Raw genomic sequence first — 24570 nt, forward strand, 5'->3', positions numbered from 1 at the left:
GGGCTTCACGGAGGAAGTCCGCAGCCCGCCGCAGATCAGGTAAACGCTAGTGTGAAACCGGCCTAAGGGGTCCTCTGGGGTGATGTTATGGCAGCTAGATGGTATAACTTCCCACAGGTGAAGTGTATCTCCAGGGCTCCCGGTTTCTAGATGGAAGATGGTGAATGGCGCAGTAAAGAATGAGGACACAGGTTTGCAGTCTCTTTACCTTGTTTACTGAAGTCCGTGGCAGCCACAGCCCAGGGCACCAGATGACAGGGCAGGCAGGGTCCGGCCGCTTTGGAAGCGAATCCAGAATTCCCCTTTTCCAGGTGGAGGTAAAAGCCTTCCTATAGCGCTGTGTTGTAGTTCCTTACTGCCTATGGCTTCACATAAGGTCCTCACAGATGTTCTCTCTGTCCCCCATATAGGATAGGACATAACCCGTATGACTGGTGACTTGAGTCTGTTTATAGGGACTCTAGCACGCCCCAGCCTCTAAGGGTGTCACCATGCCTCATGGATATTAAGGCAGACAGGTAACTTGTAGTTCAGCTGTCCTGCCGGTTTCTGATGTAAGTCGTAGAGTCCTTACCAGCTCGGTGGTTCGGCTACCGGTTAATTGCGCTTCAGAGGGAGGCAGCCAGCTCTTAGCTGGTCTCCCCTGATATCACTCTCCTGTGCTTCACTCTCCTGCACGCTCACTGAACAATGTTCGTCTTTCTGTGTCCCTTTCCAGGAGCTGAGGTACTTCAGACCACACAGCCCCTTCAGACGTTATGACCCTCTAGGTCCATCTGCTCTCTTCTGTCTCTCTGACAATCTGCTCTCTCTTTCCCTCCAAACCACAATGTATATAGGGGAGTCACCTAGTAAATAGGATCAAAAGCTCCCCCTTGTGGCCTGCAGTGTGAATATGTTGTGTGCATTGTGGTTACCTGGTGAGGGTTATCTTTCATCGCTTCCAAACGTAACATGACTCTCCCCGTGAAGAAAGCAATGCTACTGTGACGACCAGGACCCTGGGGCGCCACAATAGCTCTATATGCAAATGATGGTTGTAATATATAGATTGCCAATTTCAGCCATTACCTGAAAGTGTGCAGGGAGTACCTTGGATGCGCCCACCCCAAAATTAATTCTGCTTAATGTTAAGTCATACAATTATTAATAATTATTTTTTATATTAATATTGAGTCAAATTAATTTTGACGTATTGGTTCAGTCTCCACAATAGTCACAGTCTGTCATGTGGCCCCTTGGGTAACTTAATCTTCCACCCCTGCTCTATTGTGCATTGTGCTATGTTATTTATAGTGCCAGACATAAGGGAAAAATCTGCTGTCTCTGTTGTTTTCCTGGTACAGATGTGCCCCAGATCACCTTTGTGTTACATAACCTATCACATGATCTATCAAAGAGGATATTGCGAAGTCACGTGATAAATTGGGCACCTGGGTGGGCCCACGCCTTCTACACTGCCCAGGGCACTGGCTACTCCTAATCCACCCCTAGTACCCTCTGAACAGTAGTTGCCACCAAGAACTTCTGTGACTAGATTAGGCTGCAGGAGTACATTCAATACAGGTGAAAGAGTTTCTGCTACTGAAAATCCATTCATATGGAATTGTTTCTGAGGAAATGGGACAGATGCAGAACTTTCTGCCATAACTCTGCAGTGTGTACAGTCACCCTTCTAATGACTTCTAATATACAGCTCTGGCAAAAATTAAAAGACAACTGCAAAATGTTCAGTTTGTCTGATTTTTCTCTTATAGGTTCAGTATATTTTTAAGTAAAATGTAAATTGTTCATTTATTCTATAAACTTCTGACATCATGTCTCCAAATTTCCAAGCAATAAATTCTGTATTTTTTTTTTCTGAAAAGGAGAAATGGTCAAAATTAAAAATACACAAAAAAAAAAAACAGTGCTTTCAGACCTCAAATAATGCAAAGAAAACAAGTTCACAATCATTTAGAAACAATAATACTGTTTTAACTCAGGGATAGTGATGAGCGAATAGCATTGTTGCTCGGGTGATCTCCGAGTATTTGTTAGTGCTCGGAGATTTAGTTTTCGTCCCTCAGCTGTATGATTTACGGCTGCTGGACAGCCTGAATACATGTGGGAATTCCATAACAAATAGGCATTCCTCACATGTACTCAGGCTGTCCAGCAGCCGTAAATCATGCAGCTGCAGTGACGAAAACTAAATCTCCGAGCACTAACAAATACTCGGAGACCACCTGAGCGTGCTCAGGAAAACCCGAGCAATGAGTATACTCGCTCATCACTACTTAGGAAGAGTTAAGAAATCAATATTTTGTGGAATAACCATGAGTTTTAATCACAGCTTTTATGCGTCTTGGCATGCTTTCCACCAGTCTTTCACATTGCTTCTGGCGCAAACATGTAAGCAGTTCTTCTTTGTGACTATCCATCATCCTCTTGATTACATTCCGAGGTTTTCAATGGGGTTCAGGTCTGGAGATTGGGCTGCCCATGACAGGGTTTTGATGTGGTGGTCTCTTAATTTTTGCCAGAGCTGTGTGTTAGAATTTCTAGTAGGCACTTGCTTTATTGCTAAAATGCACACCTCAATTGCTGCAGGACTTTACGCAATTTATTAATTTGTGTGAAACATCTCTCATCCAATTTTACAAAGAGAGCCTGGAGCAGCTCAGATGTGTTTTCTGGTGGTAAACTGGGTCACCGAGTTGGATAATGTACACTGCAGGTACTCGAAAAACTTTTAAAAGGCATATTCACACAGTTGGACACACAGCAGATTTCAAGAGCAGAACATCATCTGCATATTACAATACCAATATTTTGGATGAGAAAATCTCCTGATTGTTCTGAGAACATGAGAAGCATAAACTGAGGGACAGTTAAATCAATTTATGTTGTCGATATTCAGCATGGATCTCCGAAGCAGTGGAATCAGCACCATTTTGTAAAGGTTTTTTCAGTGAAGATTTGTTTGGATTTTCCACTCTGGAAATTCTGCTGCAAGACAGAAATAAGTGGTGCCCAAGTAGTGTTGCTAGTCATCAGCTTTTTTGTTTCGTAAACGTTTAATTGTGGTAATTTTTCTAGCTATCCCAGCAGTTAGTGTAAGTTCCACTTCAGACACACTGTTAACGACATCTTTATCAGCCTCCACAATGCCTTTGCCTCAACTGTTTTTTGAAGTATGCTTGGTAAGTCTTGATGGCACGACTATTTGATACAGTATTGAGTGGTAAGCAGCATGACCCTCATGTTGGAGAGCAGTGGATGGTCCTTCATTGATAGCAGGCCAGGGAGACATGTTTTCATCTAGGAGACGAGTCGGATCTTTGACTTAGTGAATGAAGAATTTCCAGGCACCCTGGAATGCTGATAATTAATAGCGGTTCCTTCATCACTGGGGAAATTAGTGAAAAGACATGTTTTGTAGGACAGAAGATACAATTGAAAAATGCTTTTGTATTTATTTGTACTATAATGAAAACTATTTGCATTCAAAACAAAAATTAAAATAGATTTTATGGAATTAAGACTGGAATAATTATATATAGCAATATAGCAACAGATACGTGAGATATAAAATCAACATCAAGTAAATGAAATGTATGTCATGAATAAGCTGTGTACATATAGTGCAACTTATTGCAACAGAACCTGTACTCTCCTTTTATAATTAAGCATCAAGATTGAAAAAACCTAATTGGTAAAGGGAATCTGTCATGACTATCACCTCCACCCCTACAAATGCTTATATTCTCATTTAGATCTTTGCAAGATCAGGCAATCTGTATTTGTATTTATAAAATCTTCTAGTCCATAACAAAACAAAAATACAACAGTTTAACTATATGAAAAAGAGGCTTAAGTGCTTTTGGCGTGATCAGAGCACTTCCTGAGCTGCTGCCTATCTGGCTCTATTCCCCACCTTGCGCTTCTTTTTTTTTTTTGCTTGATGTGCTCTAAGTATTTCAGTCGTATTTGCATATGGATTGAAACATGTATTTTTTTGGTTATGGAGTGACAGATTTTAAAAATAAAGGTACAGATTGGCTTGTCTTTCAAAGCGGTATAGCGCACGGTAATACACTGCTCAAAAAAATAAAGGGAACACTTAAACAACAGAATATAACTCCAAGTAAATCAAACTTCTGTGAAATCAAACTGTCCACTTAGGAAGCAACACAGTTTGACAATCAATTTCACATGCTGTTGTGCAAATGGAATAGACAACAGATGGAAATTATTGGCAATTATCAAGACACACTCAATAAAGGAGTGGTTCTGCAAGTGGGGACCACAGACCACATCTCAGCACCAATGCTTTCTGGCTGATGTATTGGTCACTTCTGTATGTTGGTTGTGCTTTCACACTCGTAGCATGAGACGGACTGTACAACCCACACAAGTTGCTCAGATAGTGCAGCTCATCCAGGATGGCACATCAATGCGAGCTGTGGCAAGAAGGTTTGCTGTGTCTGTCAGCGTAGTGTCCAGAGGCTATAGGCACTACTAGGAGACAGGCCAGTATACCAGGAGATGTGGAGGGGGCCGTAGGAGGGCAACAACCCAGCAGCTGGACCGATACATCAGCCTTTGTGCAAGGAGGAACAGGAGGAGCACTGCCAGAGCCCTGCTAAATGACCTCCAGCAGGCCACAAATGTGCATGTGTCTGCATAAACCATTAGAAACCGACTCCATGAGTATGGTCTGAGTGCCCAACGCCCACAGATGGGGGTTGTGCTCACAGCCCAACACTGTGCAGGACGCTTGGCATTTGCCACAGAACACCAGGATTGGCAAATTCGCCACTGGCACCCTGTGCTCTTCACAGATGAAAGCAGGTTCACACTGAACACGTGACAGATGTGACAGAGTCTGGAGACACTGTGGACAGCGATCTGCTGCCTGCAACATCCTTCAGCATGACTGGTTTGGCAGTGTGTCAGTATTGGTGTGGGGTGGCATTTCTTTGGAGGGCCGCACAGCCCTCCATGTGCTTGCCAGAGGTAGCCTGACTACCATTAGGTACCGAGATGAGACCCTCATACCTCTCTTGAGACCATATGCTGGTGCGGTTGGCCTCCAGTTCTTCCTAATGCAGGACAATGCCAGACCTCATGTGGCTGGAGTGTGTCAGCAGTTCCTGCAAGATGAAGGCATTGAAGCTATGGACTGGTCTGCCTGTTCTACAGACCTAAATCCGATTGAACACATCTGGGACATCATGTCTCGCACCGTCACGTTGCACCACAGACTGTCGAGGAGATGGCGGATGCTTTAGTTCAGGTCTGGGAGGAGAGCCCTCAGGAGACCATCCACCGCCTCATCAGTAGCATGCCCAGGCATTGTAGGGAGATCATACAGGCACGTGGAGGCCACACACAATACTGAGCATCACTTCTTTGTCTTGAGGCATTTCTACTGAAGTTGGATCAGCCTGTAACTTCATTTTCCACTTTGATTTTGAGCATCATTCCAACTCCAGACCTCCGTGGGATATTAGTTGTGATTTATGTTGATCATTTTTAGGTTTTATTGTTCTCAACACATTCCACTATGTAATGAATAAAGATGTACAACTGGAATATTTCATTCAGTGATATCTAGGATGTGGGATTTTAGTGTTCACTTTATTTTTTTGAGCAGTGTATAAATGGTTTAGGGAGAGTTAATCATTGTGAAAGATTCCTTTTAAGTATGAAATCACATTTCCATTTGTAAAATGCTATACATCCACAAATATCAGACAACTTATTCATTGTATAGAAGTCAGAAGATTCCTTTGAAAACTATTTTGTGAACTGAGATTAATCCATCAGAGGAACAGAGATCTCAGGTGCCTTCAATACCTTCTCCTGCACTGCAATCTCTTATAGGATGAAACACTGTAACCGTGTTTTAGTCCTAATTTGCCCATGAAGGCCACTTCTGGCCTGACTTCACTAAACAACCTGAACAGTAGATAGGTCCCATTGGTTCCTGCTAGTTCTAAGCTAATGACACCGCTGGACATCTGATTTTGAAAGCATGATGTGTCTTTCATCTACTGCACTGTTTCCTTGGTCAACCACTCAGTCTACAGTCCTTAACCTCTTCACGACCTTGGGATTTTCCATTTTTGCACTTTTGTTCTTTGCTCCCCTTCTTCAGAGCCATAATGTTTTTATTTTTCCGCCAATATGACGATGTGAGGGCTTTTTTTTGCAGGACGAGTTGTACTGTTGAACGACACCATTGATTTTACCATATAGTGTTTTGGAAAACAGGAAACAAATTCAAGTGAGGTGAAATTGCAAAAAGAAAATGCAATTCCACAATAGATTTTTTTTATTTTTTACTATGTTCGCTAAATGTTAAAACCGACCTACCATAGCCCTGTTATGTTTAGCAGAATTGATCATCTGCTATGAATGCCAGCCACGTAGCGGCACTCATAGCAGATCACCAATGTCAACCACAGGGGTCTCCTGCAGACACCGAGTTGTCATGCCCACCCATTGGCGCCCGGCGATCATGTGATGAGCTAATGACGCGCATCCGGTTTGCTCCAGCTAAGTGCTGCTGTCATAGATTGACAGCTGCAGTTGTTAGGGGCACATGACAGTTAATCAGATCAGCTATCATGTGACTGAAAACATGGGGGCTCAACGCCGAGTCTGCATCAAATGCCAGGACACGACCTATGATTTACTTATACACTTAGGTCATTGTCAACTTCTAGGTTGCTTCTTCAAAAGAGCTTGAACAGCACATCTTGAAACCCCAATCTTATTGAACTCTTTGCCTCGGAGAGACCTTTCTGATGCAGTATAACCACCTTGTGTCTTGTTGCCGTGCTGAGTATTGCCATGGTGTATGACCTGTGAGATTATACTGTTTTCCACAACCTAACTCTGTTGTAATGGAATGTGGCTGTTGTTCGCCCAGGTTTAAGTCTCCTACACAGCAATTTCTGTTTAATTTAATGACTGTATTTTAAAGGACATATGAAAATGATGATCATTATCACCTGTTTAGTATAATTGGTTACTCATGCATCTTACTTTAATCCTACAATATCCGAACCAAGGTTCAGTGGAGCCTACCAGTTAAGGCAGAAAATGCAAGATCTACCACATTTACAGCAGTGATTCAGTAGTTGTAAAGGTACCGTCACACTCAGCGACGCTGCAGTGATATAGACAACGAGCCGATCGCTAGAGCGTCGCTGTTTAGGTCGCTGTAGAGACGTCAAACACAGCAACTCCAGAACGATGCAGGAGCGATCCAGTGACGTAACGGCGACTCACCTATCGTTCTCGCTGGTTGTTAGCGCCATGTAAAACATTGCTGGCATTGTTGCTTTTGCTGTCAAACATGACGATACACGCCGACCTGACGATCAAATAAAGTACTGGACTTCTAGCTCCGACCAGCGATGGCACAGCGGGATCCAAATCGCTGCTGCGTGTCAAACACAACGAGATCACTATCCAGGACGCTGCAACGTCACGGATCGTTGTCGTTCTCGTTGTAAAGTTGCTGAGTGTGAAGGTACCTTAACAGTTCTCTTAGGGAAAAATAAATAAATAAATAGGAGAAACTTACAGAGATTCTCCCATGAAATGAAAATGAAGCTGCAATAGCAAGAATATGTAATAAGATGCAGTGAAATCCCTGAAGAGCCCTTGCAGGATGTGCCATGAGACTGCCATCTGCTGGTTACACGAAATGAAGCGGAACTAAATAGTGTTAGAAGCCTTGCTGGGGCAGCAACTTTGTCTGCTGGAACTTATCAGGTGATCCACAAGAAGGACGTCATGGATATAAAAGCCAAACCGCAGACAAAGAAGGGAGCTGGCAGACACGCTCCAGGGATGTCGTTGAGGCCAGCGTAACAGGTCTCAGCAGAAAGCCTACGACACCAAGGTGTTTGCATCGCCTGACAAGGCCTTGATTGCACATAAGAGGACTGAGTTCCGCCTGCTCTAGTCAGGACCAGGATACGTGTCCACAACAATAAAGCCAGACGTCACTCGTCAAGAGCCGAGACCTAGACCACTCCGGTCCAATCTTGAGAGATTTACATAGGCGGTCAAGCCGAGAAGATCCGTGAGGAGACTGCAACAGGCGGGATGCACCAGCGACTGCAGAAGTGCAGAAGGACAGTGCGTGTGAGCAGGCCATCACTTCCAGCTATCTTCTACAGTACCAGTGTTGGCTAGGATTAGGGTGTCGGGTTGGGAGGGGGCCGATTGGTGCATGGGAGGTTCATCAGGCTTTAATAAAAATACGTTTGAGAAAGACTTGCAGCCTAGCGGGAAAACCCAGCGACCCCCGCTAGGGCAAGAATTTCACAGAGAGAACTTTCATGGTGGCTCCCACGACTGGACGCACCACTGTTGTGAACTGGACATTGATGTTAGATAAAGACTTCCTTTGCTTTCCCAAGATAATTGTTATCTGTGCTTGAATGTTAATCTGCCTAGTTAATAACATTAATTGTTTAGAGTTACTTTAACCCCTTAAGGACCAGGCCACTTTGTAGGTTAATGGCCAGGCCTTAATTTCGAAATCTGACCCCTGTCACTTCATGTGGTTATAACTCTGGAATGCTTCAACGGATCCCACTGACTCCGAGACTGCTTTTTCGTGATACATTGTACTTTATAATAGTAGTAAAATTTATTCAAAATTACTTGCGTTTATTTGTGGAAAAAAAATGTAAATTTGGCAAAAATTTTGAAAATTTCACAATTTTCAAACTTTTAATTCTTATGCCCCTAAATCAGAGTTATGTCATACAAAGTAGTTAATAAATAACATTACCCACATGTCTACTTTACATCAGCACAATTTTTGAAACATAGTGAGACTGTAGCCTAAAAGGGGTGTCCCCCAGTCCGTCCCTGGTTCCGATCAATGAGAGCTGACAGTACACAATAACTGTAGTTGTGCTGTTCCAGCTTCTTACACTTTTTATATTAACACACAAATCGAGCTGCAAATAACTGACAGGTGAAGCTGCCTGGTATTCGACACCCACCAATCTGATATTGATGACTAGATTTTAGCAAATGTCCCATAATTTAATGTGGGACAATTCACTAAATATGGGAAGGTGTTGGAAAGATTAATTTTGCATTGAACAAACTTGTTGCAAATTAAATCTGCCAGGAAGGGATAATAAAAGCCTCTAAGGCTAGTTTCACATTTGTGGACAAGGGCTTTGACTGCGTAGTTCCTCTGTTAAGCCCCGCCCACTGCCACCCCTCTTCCTTCAGCTCCGCCTACATCAGCATGTGTCCTGCGTACCCTATCTTTAACATTGGGTATGCCTCCGCATGCGTCGTTGTTATGCGGCGCCGACCGCGACAAAAGGCAACATGTTGCGTTTGGCCCAGGTCAGTGCAGCATGAAAACGACGCATGCGGACGCATCCACATACATCCGCATAGCCTGCGTACCCAATGTTAAAGATAGGGGACGCATGCTGACTTAGGCAGAGCTAAAGAAAAGGCACGGCAGTGGGCAGGGCTTAACAGAGCAACTACGCAGTCCTCCGCAAAGCCCTCATCCGCAAATGTGAAACCAGCCTTACAGTGGGGAAAATAAGTATTTGATACACAGCCAATTCTACAAGTTTTCCCACCTTCAAAGAATGGAGAGTTCTGTAATTTTTATAGTAGGTACAGTTACCCTGACGAAGTACTGTGTTCTGAAATGCACGTCGGGGAGTGTGCAACCATCACCAGGTAAAATTTGATACATGTATTCTACCTATGCCAGTGCAATCCCTGTTGGCATATATTGCTTTGCTATGCTCACACTTTATTTGGGGCTGCAACAGGCTAATTGGCTATATCTATCTCTACTTCTAATATATTGTCTGCCTGCATACCTACGGTATATAGCAGCTGATTGGCATTGATACTATGAACTACTACACTATTAATGTTCTCCACCTTTAGGATTACATCATTAACAATAATTTGTGTACACCAACACTATTTATATTATTTCACCTGGTGGTTCTTTCTTGGCTATTTTATTAATTTTACAGTGTAATATTTAAAATTTTTACTTTATGGGCACCCTTGTGTTATGGTGCTACCATTTAAAACATTTTTGTAATTAATAAATACATGTTGTTACAACTATTTTTCCCAATTTTTTGTGACCACATGTTCGGGTTTTTCTTCTATCGGAATATTCAACTGTGAGAGACAGAATCTTTGAAAAAAAAATCCAGAAAATAACATTGTATGATTTTTAAATAATTAAATTGCATTTTATTGCATTAAATAAGTATTTGATCACCTCCCATACAGCAAGAATTCTGGCTCTCAGTCTTGTTAATTTTTCTTTAAGCAGCCCTCCTACTCTGCACTCATTGCCTGTATTAAGAGTACCTGTTTGAACTTGTTACCTGTATAAAAGACGTCTGGTCAATGACCTGAAGAGAGCTGGGACCACAGTCTCAAAAATTACCGTTATTAACACACTACGTCGTCATAGATTAAAATCCTACAGGGCACACAAGGTACCCCTAGCACATGCCCAGGTCCATTTGACATTCACCAATGACCATCTGGATTATCAAGAGGAGGAATGGAAGAAGGTCATGTGGTCAGATGAGATCAAAATAGAACTTTTTGGTATCAACTCCACTTGCCATGTTTAGATGAAGCAGAAGGATGAGCACAACCCAAGAACACCTTCCCAACATTGAAGCATGGTGCTCTTCTGCAAAGTGGATAGGTTGACTGCACCGTATTGAAGGAAGGATGGATGGGGTCATGTATAATGAGATTTTGGCCAACAACCTCCTTCCTTCTCAGCAACAGCATTGAAGATGGGTTATTGCTGGGTCTTCCAGCATGACAATGGCCCAAAAATAAGCCAGGGCAACTAAGGAGAATGGGTCATTTTTCTAAATGCATGGTGCCTACAGTGAAACCTAGCTGTGTCTTTATGTAAAGCTGCAGGTGTTGGGGAGCTACATTTCATTGATGGTATCGGAGCGCCCGCTAGGAAAGTGGGGTACTCGGTACCGGGTTCAGTGGTACTTAAAGGGGTGGTCACAGTGGCAGTAACCTCTCTGTGGCCCTGGGCATCCAAATTAAAGAGGAAGTTTTTAAAGGGAATAAAGACTAATGTAGTAATGTTTGTGACGCCACCTGTGGTACTCGGCAACGGAGATGTTAGCCGACGCTGCTGTGCAGTCCTCTAGGGCAGATGATAAAGCAGCTGAGTTGTTAAAGCTCTCCACAGGTAGAGCTTGGTTCCCAGTGCAGTTAGTGGTGTGGGTGGCAATGTTGCTAGTGGCAGGTAGTGGTGCAAAGTAGGTGATGCTGGAAAGAAATAGAAGGTCGCTGCATGTTGCAGTTGTCACAGTTTTACTTACAGCTCGGGCCCCCAGCCAGGGTGCTGTGTCCTGCGGATAAGAAGTCCAGGAAACTCTCCGGCAAGTCGGGCACCTGTTCAGAACTTCTCTTATATATGTGCCTCTCCAGGCCGTCTTTCTGCGCTGGCTATCGCCTCTCCTGCCCTGCGCTTGACACCCAGTGTCCCAAGCCAGTGAACACGGGTCTTGTCGGGCGACGAACTCTCTGTCCCCTTGACCCTCTGTGTTCACCTTTTCGGTAAGTGCAACTGTGGCTGCTGCACCTGCAATCACAGCAGCCTCCGAATTGTTAGCTGGAGCCAAAAGTTTTCCCACTAATTCCGGGGCCGGCCCCTACTGCGGCCTGGTTCCTCCACTTCTGGATACAGGTCCTACTGGTGACCTTCGCACTTCCCGTGTCCCTGGATCCCCTTCTTTCTGGGAGCTGCTTCTCTCTTTCAATTCTCTTGCTCTTTATCTGTCAGGAGCTGCAGACCTGCACATCTGTCAAGCTCCACTTCTTTTCTCCAACTCTCTGTGTCTAACTCTCTTTGTGTCCTAGCTCCCCCCTCTTTCCTACCTTCCTCTACCCACACCCTCTACCTATAAACCCTCTCCAGTCTGGGATGAGGCCATCCTCCCTTAGGGTACGCCCAGGTGCCCTGACTGGAGAAGTGTGGTGTTGGATACAGGTGTTAGAGTTCCGTACAATCTTCCCTTCTTACCAGAAAGTTGAGATACTACACCTCTGGCTGAGATGCAGTACCTCTGTGGCGTCTGGACCTTCAGGGGCGCCACAGTATGAATAATGTATGTATTGTATTATATATATATATATATATATGTATATATATATATATATATATATATGTGTATATATATATATATATATAATGTATGTATATGTATTGCTCTACTGTATATTGAAAGAGATGCTACCATCACTCCATACCCTTGGTAAACATTCACTTTTCCAACATGACAATGGTTCACAACTCACATCTAAGGCCACTGTTGCATTTCTGAAGAAAAACAAGTTGAAAGTGATTCAGTGGTCAACTATGCCTCCTATCTGAACGCAAAATATCAAAATACCTATGGAGAATTCTGAAGAGACAAGTTGAGCATCACTCTCCATCCAACATCTGGACTATAAAATGTGATCGTTCTTGAAGAATGGAAAATGGTATGTTGCAAGATGTAGCCAACTTGTTCAATCCGTGCCTAGAAGACTTGGTGCTGTCCTTAAAAATCACAGACTTCATGCAAAATGCTAGATTTAGTTTTTGATGTGGGGTGTATCCAAATTTGTATTAACTAATTTGAATAAAAATAAATTCTCTGCCTCCTTTAATTTCGTTTTCCCTAGCATCTGCTGTCTGTTATGGCGCAGTTGACAGTCCGACATACATATAGGACTGCCAGAAAAGCCCCTGATCTTTTTTTCATCTGTATGGGCAACTTTTCTGCCTAACAAAATAGTGAGTTCCTAGTAAACCAGTATGAAGTGAATTTTCATGTTCATCTACTGGTTATACAATATTTGCAATTTTATCACTAAACTATGAACAGGGATTTTACGCACCCACCACTATAAAGATGGACAAAATTGTTGATACCAATCTGGAAAATGAAGAAAAAAACACTATGGTTACTGAAATAACTTGAAAGTGACTAAAGTAATTTTGAGTTTCTCTACTCAATATCAACTAATGAAAATCAGACATTGCGTTTGAATTGTAGTTCCACAGAAAAATGAAAATAAATAAACTACTCAAAATGACCTGGACAAAAAATACCAGGCCAACTTAATATTTTGTTACACAACTTTTTGAGGCAATTACTGTGAACAAATTGTTTATGTAAGTCTCAATGAGCTGTCTACAGGTATTTTGGTCTATCCATCATAAGCAAACTGCCCCAGCTGTCTCATATTTGAAGAGTGCCCTCTTGAGACTGCAGGTTTCAGCCCTTTCCATAGATGTTCAATAGGATTTAGATCAGGACTCATAGAAACCACTTCACAATAGTCCAATTCTTTGCTCTTAGCCATTCTTGGATGTATTTAGCTGTGTGTTTTGGGTCATTATCCTGTTGGAGGAACCATAACCTGCTACCCAGACAAAGCTTTCTGACACAGTGCAGCACACTTTGCTCCAGAATGTCTTGATAGTCTTGAGAGTTCATTGTACTCTGAACTGATTCAAGACACCCTGTGCCAGATGTGTAAGGAAGGGAAGGTGCTGCATCCCCCACCCCTTGAAGTTATGATGTTGGTATATAATGAACTTCACAGTTTTAAATGTGATTTTGTCTGTTTAGTGATTTGCGTGCACATAATTGAGTACAGATAGAGTTAATAGTTAGGACTAACCCACAATGGGAGGGGCTGTGTGGCAAGACAGATTAGGACTTCCTTATAGTAAGTTAGTTAGAGCCCAGTGTTCAATAGAGAAATACCTAACATGTGACAATTGGCAGAGTGACATGTTTCAGTGTGTTGTGTGTGAAGAGAGAGGACCACAGCGCATCAAGATAATATGCCCTAAGGACCAAGGAAATGTAATGAGACAGTTGATAGATTTGAATCCAGGCTAGGGAGACAAACTAAACAGTATGGAACTTAACCCAGGGGACGTAGAAAGACCATTTAAGGGGATTGAATGAAAAGGAATTGTATGAGCAGGAAGATAGTGAACAGTTGTCTACAGTAAAAGGAAACTCAAATGTGTATATTGAAAGGAAGAAATGGTCATCATATTGGGATTTAACCCCTTAGGGACAGAGCCAATTTGGTACTTAATGACCAGGCCAATTTTTGCAATTCTGACCACTGTCACTTTATGAGGTTATAACTCTGGAACGCTTCAACGGATCCCGCTGATTCTGAGATTGTTTTTTCGTGACATATTGTACTGCATGTTAGTGGTAACATTTCTTCGATATTACTTGCGATTATTTATGAAAAAAACGGAAATATGGCGAAAATTTTTAAAATTTTGCAATTTTCAAACTTTGTATTTTTATGCCCTTAAATCAGAGAGATATGTCATAAAAAACAGTTAATAAATAACATTTCCCACATGTCTACTTTACATCAGCACAATTTTGGAAACAAAATTTTTTTTTGTTAGGGAGTTATAAGGGTTAAAAGTTGACCAGCAATTTCTCATTTTTACAACACCATTTTTTTTTAGGGACCACATCACATTTGAAGTCATTTTGAGGGGTCTATATGATAGAAAATAATGAAGTGTGACACCATTCTAAAAACTACACCCCTCAAGGTTCTCAAAACCACATTCAAGAAGTTTATTAACCCTTTACGTGCTTCACAGGAACTGAAACAATGTGGAAGGAAAAAAATGAACATTTAACTTTTTTTTGCAAACATCTTAATTCAGAACCATTTTTTTTATTTTCACAAGTGTAAAAACAGAAATGTAACCATAAATTTTGTTATGCAATTTCTCCTGAATACGCCAATACCCCATATGTGGGGGTAAACCACTGTTAGGGCGCACCGCAGAACTTAGAAGTGAAGGAGCGCCGTTTGACTTTTTCAATGCAGAATTGGCTGGAATTGAGATCGGACACCATGTCACATTTAGAGAGCCCCTGATGTACCTAAACAGTGGAAACTCCCCACAAGTGACACCATTTTGGAAACTAGACCCCTTAAGGAACTTATCTAGATGTGTGGTGAGCACTTTGAACCCCCAAGTGCTTCACAGAAGTTTATAACGTAGAGCCGTGAAAATAAAAAATCGCTTTTGTTTACACAAAAATGATCTTTTTGCCCACAAATTCTTATTTTCACAAGGGTAACAGGAGAAATTAGACCACAAAAGTTGTGCAATTTCTCCTGAGTACGCTGATACCCAATATGTGGGGGTAAACAACTGTTAGGGCGCACCGCAGAGCTTGGAAGAGAAGGAGTGCCGTTTTACTTTTTCAATGTAGAATTGGCTGGAATTGAGATTGGACGCCATGTCGCGTTTGGAGAGCCCCTGATGTGCCTAAACAGTGGAAACCCCCCACAAGTGACACCATTTTGGAAACTAGACCCCTTAAGGAACTTATCTAGATGTGTGGCGAGCACTTTGAACCCCCATGTGCTTCACAGAAGTTTATAACGTAGAGCCGTGAAAAAAAAAAATTGCATTTTTTCTACAAAAATGATCTTTTTGCCCACAAATTGTTATTTTCACAAGGGTAACAGGAGAAATTAGACCACAAAAGTTGTTGTGCAATTTCTCCTGAGTACGTCGATACCCAATTTGTGGGGGTAAACCACTGTTTGGGCGCACCGCAGAGCTTGGAAGAGAAAGAGTGCCGTTTTACTTTTTCAATGTAGAATTGGCTGGAATTGAGATCGGACGCCATGTCGCGTTTGGAGAGCCCCTGATGTGCCAAAACAGTAGAAATCCCCCACAAGTGACCCCATTTTGGAAACTAGACCCCCCATGGAACTTATCTAGATGTGTGGTGAGAACCTTGAATGCCCAAGTGCTTCACAGAAGTTTATAATGCAGAGCCGTGAAAATAAAAAATATTTTTTTTTTCCACAAAAAAGATTTTTTTAGCCACCAAATTTTTATTTTCACAAGGGTAACAAGAGAAACTGGACCCCAAAAGTTGTTGTCCAATTTGTCCTGAGTATGCTGGTACCCCATATGTGGGGGTAAACCACTGTTTGGGCGCACGGCAGAGCTCGGAAGGAAGGAGAGCCGTTTTGGAATGCAGACTTTGATAGAATGGTCTGCGGGTATTATGTTGCGTTTGCAGAGCCCCTGATGTACCTAACCAGTAGAAACCCTCCACAAGTGACCCCATTTTGGAAACTAGACCCCCCAAGGAACTTATCTAGATGTGTGGTGAGAACTTTGAATGCCCAAGTGCTTCACAGAAGTTTAGAATGCAGAGTCGTGAAAATAAAAAATATTTTTTTTCCACAAAAAAGATATTGTAGCCCCCAAGTTTTTATTTTCACAAGGGTAACAGGAGAAATTGGACTGCAATAGTTGTTGTCCAATTTATCCCGAGTACGCTGATGCACCATATGTGGCGGTAAACCACTGTTTGGGCGCACGGCAGAGCTCGGAAGGGAAGGAGCGTCTTTTTGGAATGCAGACTTTGATAGAATGGTCAGTGGGCATTATGTTGCGATTGCAGAGCCCCTGATGTACCTAAACTGTAGTAACCCCCCACAAGTGACCCCATTTTGGAAACTAGACCCCCCAAGGAACTTATCTAGATGTGTGGTGAGAACTTTGAATGCCCAAGTGCTTCACAGAAGTTTAGAATGCAGAGTCGTGAAAATAAAAAATATTTTTTTTTTCACAAAAAAGATTTTGTAGCCCCCAAGTTTTTATTTTCACAAGGGTAACAAGAGAAATTGGACCCCAGAAGTTGTTGTCCAATTTATCCCGAGTACGCTGATGCCCCATATGTGGGGGTAACCCACTGTTTGGGCGCACGGCAGAGCTCAGAAGGGAGGGAGCACCATTTGACTTTTTGAGCGCAAAATTGGCTGTCGTGTTTGGAGACCCCCTGATGTACCTAAACAGTGGAAACCCCCCAATTCTAGCTCCAACCCTAACCCCAACACACCCCTAACCCTAATCCCAACCTCATCCATAATCCTAATCACTAACCCTAACCATAATCACAACCCTTACCCCAAAACAACCCTAATGTCAACCCTAACCATAACCCTAATCAAAACCCTAAATCCAACACACCCCTAATCCTAATCTCAACCCTAACCTCAAACCTAACCCTAATCCCAATACACCCCTAATCACAACCCTAACCTTAACCCTAATCCCAAACCTAACCCTAATCCCAAGCGTAACCCTAATGCCAACCCTAACCCTAATACGAACCCTAATCCAAACCCTAACCCTAATCCCAGCTCTAACCCTAACTTTAGCCCCAACCCTAGCCCTAACTTTAGCCCCAACCCTAACCCTAGCCCTAGGGCTACTTTCACACTTGCGTCGTTTGGCATTCCGTCGCAATCCGTCGTTTTGGACAAGAAACGGATCCTGCAAATGTGCCCGCAGGATGCGTTTTTTGCCCATAGACTTGTATTGCCGACGGATCGTGACGGATGGCCACACGTCGCGTCCGTCGTGCACTGGATCAGTTGTGTTTTGGCGGAGCGTCGGCACAAAAAAAGTTCAATGAAACTTTTTTTGTACGTCGCATCCGCCATTTCTGACCGCGCATGCGTGGCCGTAACTCCGCCCCCTCCTCCCCAGGACATAGATTGGGCAGCGGATGTGTTGAAAAACTACAGCTGCTGCCCACGTTGTGCACAATTTTCACAACGTGCGTCGGTATGTCGGGCCGACGCATTGCGACGGCCCCGTACCGACGTAAGTGTGAAAGAAGCCTAACCCTAAGTTTAGACCCAACCCTAACCCTAAATTTAGCCCCAACCCTAGCCCTACCCCTAACCTAACCCTACCCCTAACCTAACCCTACCCCTAACCTAACCCTAACCCTACCCCTAACCCTACCCCTAACCCTACCCCTAACCTAACCCTAACCCTACCCCTAACCTAACCCTACCCCTAATTTTAGCCCCAACTGCTGTTCTCCTGCCGGCCGGCAGATGGAGACAGATGGCGGGCGCACTGGGCATGCGTCCGCCATGTTCTGCTGCCGGCGGCCAGAAGGAACAGCAAGAGGATCCAGGGACCTAGGTGAGTATGCTAGGGTCCCCGAATCCCCCTATTTCTCTGTCCTCTGATGTGTGATCACATCAGAGGACAGAGAATTACACTTTACTTTTTTTTTTTTTTTTGCGGTCGCCGGTAAACAGTTAATTACCGGCGATCGCAAAACAGGGGTCGGTAATACCGACCCCGATCGTGCTCTTTGGGGTCTCGGCTACCCCCGGCAGCCGAGACCCCAAAGATTCTCCCGGTGCCGGCCGGCGGGCGCACTGCGCATGCGCCCGCCATTTTGGAGATGGCGACGCCCACCGGGAGACACGAGGAGCATCGGGGGAGCTAGGTGAGTATTGGGGGGCCACCTGGGACCCCTTTTCTCTGTCCTCCGATGTGCGATCACATCGGAGGACAGAGAAATTAAAAAGAGATCGCTTTTTTTTTTTTTTTGCGATCGCCGGTAAACGGTTAATTACCGGCGATCGCAAATGCGGGGTGGGTTAAAAACCCCCCGAATCATGTTCTCTGGGGTCTCGGCTACCCTCGGCAGCCGAGACCCCGGAAAATCGGCCTCTGGGGGGCGCTATGGAATTTTTCCACAGCGCCGTTAATTAACGGCGCTGTGGTTTAACCCCTTTACCCCCAAGGGTGGTTTGCACGTTAATGACCGGGCCAATTTTTACAATTCTGACCACTGTCCCTTTATGAGGTTATAACTCTGGAACGCTTCAATGGATTCCAGTGATTCTGACATTGTTTTCTCGTGACATATTGTACTTCATGACAATGGTAAAAATTCTTTGATAGTACTTGCGTTTATTTGTGAAAAAAACGGAAATTTGGCGAAAATTATGAAAATTTCGCAATTTTCCAACTTTGAATTTTTATGCAATTAAATCACAGATATATGTCCCACAAAATACTTAATAAGTAACATTTCCCACATGTTTACTTTACATCAGCACAATTTTGGAACCAAAATTTTTTTTTGTTAGGGAGTTATAAGGGTTAAAAGTTGACCAGCAATTTCTCATTTTTACAACACCATTTTTTTTTAGGGACCACATCTCATTTGAAGTCATTTTGAGGGGTCTATATGATAGAAAATACCCAAGTGTGACACCATTTTAAAAACTGCACCCCTCATGGTGCTCAAAACCATATTCAAGAAGTTTATTAACCCTTCTGGTACTTCACAGGAATTTTTGGAATGTTTAAATAAAAATGAACATTTAACTTTTTTTCACAAAAAATTTAATTCAGCTCTAATTTGTTTTATTTTACCAAGGGTAACAGGAGAAAATGGACCGCAAAAGTTGTTGTACAATTTGTCCTGAGTACACCGATACCCCATATGTGGGGGTAAACCACTGTTTGGGCGCATGACAGAGCTCGGAAGCGAAGGAGCGCCATTTGACTTTTCAATGCAAAATTGACTGGAATCGAGATGGGACACCATGTTGCGTTTGGAGAGCCCCTGATGTGCCTAAACATTGAAACCCCCCACAAGGGACAACATTTTGGAAAGTAGACCCCCTAAGGAACTTATCTAGAGGTGTGGTGAGCACTTTGACCCACCAAGTGCTTCACAGAACTTTATAATGCAGAACCGTAAAAATAAAAAATCATATTTTTTCACAAAAATTATCTTTTCGCCCCCAATTTTTTATTTTCCCAAGGGTAAGAGAAGAAATTGGACCGCAAAAGTTGTTGTACAATTTGTCCTGAGTACGCTGATACCCCATATGTGGGGGTAAACCACTGTTTGGGCGCATGGGAGAGCTCGGAAGGGAAGGAGCGCCGTTTGACTTTTCAATGCAAAATTGACAGGAATTGAGATGGGACGCCATGTTGCGTTTGGAGAGCCACTGATGTGCCTAAACATTGAAACCCCCCACAAGTGACACCATTTTGGAAAGTAGACCCCCTAAGGAACTTATCTAGATGTGTGGTGAGCGCTTTGACCCACCAAGGGCTTCACAGAAGTTTATAATGCAGAGCCGTAAAAATAAAACAAACATTTTTTCCCACAAAAATTATTTTTTAGCCCCCAGTTTTGTATTTTCCCGAGGGTAAGAGGAGAAATTCGACCCCAAAAGTTGTTGTCCAATTTGTCCTGAGTACGCTGATACCCCATATGTGGAGGGAACCACCGTTTGGGTGCATGGGAGGGCTCGGAAGGGAAGGAGTGCCATTTGGAATGCAGACTTAGATGGAATAGTCTGCAGGCGTCACATTGCGTTTGCAGAGCCCCTAATGTACCTAAACAGTAGAAACCCCCCACAAGTGACCCCATATTGGAAACTAGACCCCCCAGGGAACTCATCTAGATGTGTTGGGAGAACTTTGAACCCCCAAGTGTTTCACTACAGTTTATAACGCAGAGCCGTGAAAATAAAAAATCTTTTTTTTTTCCCACAAAAATTATTTTTTAGCCCCTAGTTTGTTTTTTCCCAAGGGTAACAGGAGAAATTGGACCCCAAAAGTTGTTGTCCTATTTGTCCTGAGTACGCTGATACCCCATATGTTGGGGCAAACCCCTGTTTGGGCACACGGGAGAGCTCGGAAGGGAAGGAGCACTGTTTTACTTTTTCAACGCAGAATTGGCTGGAATTGAGATCGGACGCCATGTCGTGTTTGGAGAGCCCCTGATGTGCCTAAACAGTGGAAACCCTCCAATTTTAACTGAAGCCCTAATCCAAACACACCCCTAACCCTAATTCCAACGGTAACCCTAACCACACCCATAACCCTGACACACCCCTAATCCCAACCCTATTCCCAACTGTAAATGTAATCTAAACCCTAACCCTAACTTTAGCCCCAACCCTAACTGTAGCCCCAACCCTAACCCTAGCCCTAGCCCCAACCCTAACCCTAGCCCTAACCCTAGCCCTAACCCTAGCCCTAACGGGAAAATGGATATAAATACATTTTTTTAATTTTTTCCTAACTAAGGGGGTGATGAAGGGGGGTTTGATTTACTTTTATAGCGGGTTTTTTAGCGGATTTTTATGATTGGCAGCCGTCACACACTGAAAGACGCTTTTTATTGCAAAAAATATTTTTTGCGTTACCACATTTTGAGAGCTATAATTTTTCCATATTTTGGTCCACAGAGTCATGTGAGGTCTTGTTTTTTGCGGGACGAGTTGACGATTTTATTGGTAACATTTTCAGGCACGTGACATTTTTTGATCGCTTTTTATTCCGATTTTTGTGAGGAAGAATGACCAAAAAACAGCTATTCATGAATTTCTTTTGGGGGAGGCGTTTATACCGTTCCGCATTTGGTAAAATTGATAAAGCAGTTTTATTCTTTGGGTCAGTACGATTACAGCGACACCTCATTTATATCATTTTTTTATGTTTTGGCGCTTTTATACGATAAAAACTATTTTACGGAAAAAATAATTATTTTTGCATCGTTTTATTCTCAGGACTATAACTTTTTTATGTTTTTGCTGATGATGCTGTATGGCGGCTCGTTTTTTGCGGGACAAGATGACGCTTTCAGCGGTACCATGGTTATTTATATCCATCTTTTTGATCGCGTGTTATTCCACTTTTTGTTTGGCGGTATGGTAATAAAGCGTTGTTTTTTGCCTCGTTTTTTTTTTTTTTTTCCTTACGGTGTTTACTGAAGGGGTTAACCAGTGGGCCAGTTTTATAGGTCGGGCCGTTACGGACGCGGCGATACTAAATATGTGTACTTTTATTGTTTTTTTTTTTTTATTTAGATAAAGAAATGTATTTATGGGAATAATATTTTTTTTTTTCATTATTTTGGAATATTTTTTTTAATTTTTTTTTTACACATTTGAAAATTTTTTTTTTAACTTTTTTACTTTGTCCCAGGGGGGGACATCACAGATCGGTGATCTGACAGTTTGCACAGCACTCTGTCAGATCACCGATCTGATAGGAGTGCAGGCTGCTTCACAGTGCCTGCTCTGAGGGAGGTAAGACCCTCGTAGCAACGCGATCACATCATCTTCCCTGCACCGCCGGCACATCGCGATCATCTTTGATCGCGGTGTGCCGGGGGTTAATGTGCCGGGGGCGGTCTTTGACCGCTCCTGGCACATAGTGCCGGATGTCAGCTGCGATAGGCAGCTGACACCCGGCCGCGATCGGCGGCGCTCCCCCCGTGAGCGCTGCCGATCGCATATGACGTACTATTGCGTCCTTGGGAAGTAAAGCCCACCCCACATGGACGCAATAGTACGTCTAATGGCAGAAAGGGGTTAAGTACCCTTAGCGGCCGCCGTTAAAAGGCGTATCGGCGGTCGCTAAGGGGTTAAAAGTCCACTGCTCTCCGTAGGAGAATTTGAGATTCTAGTGAAATGTCCGATGTACGCTACCGTTCAAAAGTTTAGGGTCACCCAGACAATTTTGTGTTTTCCATGGAAAATCATACTTTTATTAATCAAATGAGGTGCCAAATGATTTGAAAATCTAGCCCAGACATTGACAAGGTTCGAAAAAAAGCCGGATTACGTACCGGTAATGCTCTTTTAATGAGTCCACGACAGCACCCCACATGAGAGAGAGGGATCCGCCCATAGGAACAGGAAACCTACAGAATAAAAGGAGGCGGTCCCCTCTCCTCCTCAGTTTAGTTACAGAGTATAAAAAGGGAACCGCAAAAGTGTTAGTATTCATTCTTATTCAGTCACATAAATTTCTTAACTCTATACAACCATTATTTGTGACCTTAAAGGAAAGAGCTGTGCATAATTTAGGGAGGGTAATACATGGGTGCTGTCGTGGACTCATTAAAAGAGCATTACCGGTACGTAATCCGGCTTTTTACCCTTCGCCACGACAGCACCCCACATGAGAGATTTTCAGAGAGTCATTATTTGGGTGGGATTACTGTATTAAGAACAGCTCTACCAAAGGTCAGATCAGAAGACGTGGACAGATCAAGTCTATAATGGTTGTAGAAGGTAGAAGGTGTAGACCAAGTTGCAGCCTTACATATTAAATGGATCGGTACATCTGCTTGTTCCGCCCAGGAGGAAGCCATGGCTCGTGTTGAGTGCGCTTTTATACCCACTGGAGGAATCTCGCCTTTTGACGCATAGGCCAAGCAGATAGCATCTCTGATCCACCGAGATATGGTAGCTCTCGTGACCCCATGTCCTTTCTTGTGGCCCTGAAAGGAGATAAACAGAGCCCTACTCTCCCTCCATGTCTGACACCTTTCTATATAAGTCAGGATGGCTCTTCTGACATCTAAGGTGTGGAACTTATGTTGTTCTGGAGTTACAGGTGAATCAAAAAAGGAAGGGAGAAATATTTCTTGTGACCTGTGGTAGGTGGACGCTACCTTAGGGAGGTATGAGGGGTCTGGTTTCAGGACTATCCGATCATGAAATATCAGTAAGAAAGGTGGGTCTACTGATAGGGCCTGGATGTCACTAACCCGTCTAGCTGAGGTTAGGGCTACTAGTAAGGCTACTTTATATGTTAGGATTTTTAAAGGTATTGAATCTAATGGTTCAAATGGAGAGCTTGTTAAGGCCTCTAATACTAGATTTAAATCCCACGGAGGTAGACGGGGAATATGGACCGGTTTACTACGTTCACAAGATTTTATGAATCTGGAGATCCACCTATTAGCTGCTATATTGCATCCATATAGGGCTCCTAATGCCGAGACCTGAACTCTTAAGGTATTTACAGATAGTCCTAACTCTCGGCCTTTTTGCAAGAACTCTAGGATAGGTGTGAGTGGAACTTGCTTAGTGAACGGTACCGTGTAGAAGTCTAAAAATTTATTCCATACCCTACTATATATTAGGGTGGTAGATCTTTTCCTGCTCAATAAGAGGGTGTTTACTAGTTCTGTTGAGAACCCTCTGGAACTTAATAGTTGCCTCTCAAATTCCACGCCGTCAAGTGAAGACCTTTCACTTGCGGGTGGAAAAAGGGGCCTTGGTACAGCAGCTCCTTGTCTGATGGGAGAATCCAAGGATCGCATAGGCACATGGTCTGGAGACAAGAGAACCATGGTCTTTTCGGCCAGAATGGTGCAATGAGGATTACTCTTGCCTGTTCCCTCCTGATCTTTCTGATCACTAGAGGAATCAGAGACATTGGAGGAAAGGCATATGCCAGTCTGAACCGCCAAGGATGGTGGAGAGAGTCCAACATATCTGGGTGATCCCTGGTGTTCAGGGAAGCGAACCTTTGTACTTGCCGGTTGTCTCTTGTGGCAAATAGGTCGATTTGTGGTATCCCCCATGCTTCTGTTATCCTTCTGAATATGGATTTGTTTAAGGTCCATTCTCCTTGACGCAACTCGTTTCTGCTGAGGTAGTCTGCCCTGATGTTCTCTACACCTTTGATGTGCAGGGCTGTTAAGGATGTTAGATGAGCCTCTGCCAGCTGAAAGATGTTTGCAGCTATGGTCATCAGACTTCCTGACTTTGTACCACCCTGACGGTTCAAGTATGCCACTGCGGTGGAATTGTCTGAGTAAATTCTTACATTTGTTCCATGAATCTGCGGAAGAAAATGAT

The sequence above is a fragment of the Ranitomeya imitator genome, chromosome 5, assembly GCF_032444005.1.
Source record: "Ranitomeya imitator isolate aRanImi1 chromosome 5, aRanImi1.pri, whole genome shotgun sequence".
In the NCBI taxonomy this organism is placed as follows: domain Eukaryota; kingdom Metazoa; phylum Chordata; class Amphibia; order Anura; family Dendrobatidae; genus Ranitomeya; species Ranitomeya imitator.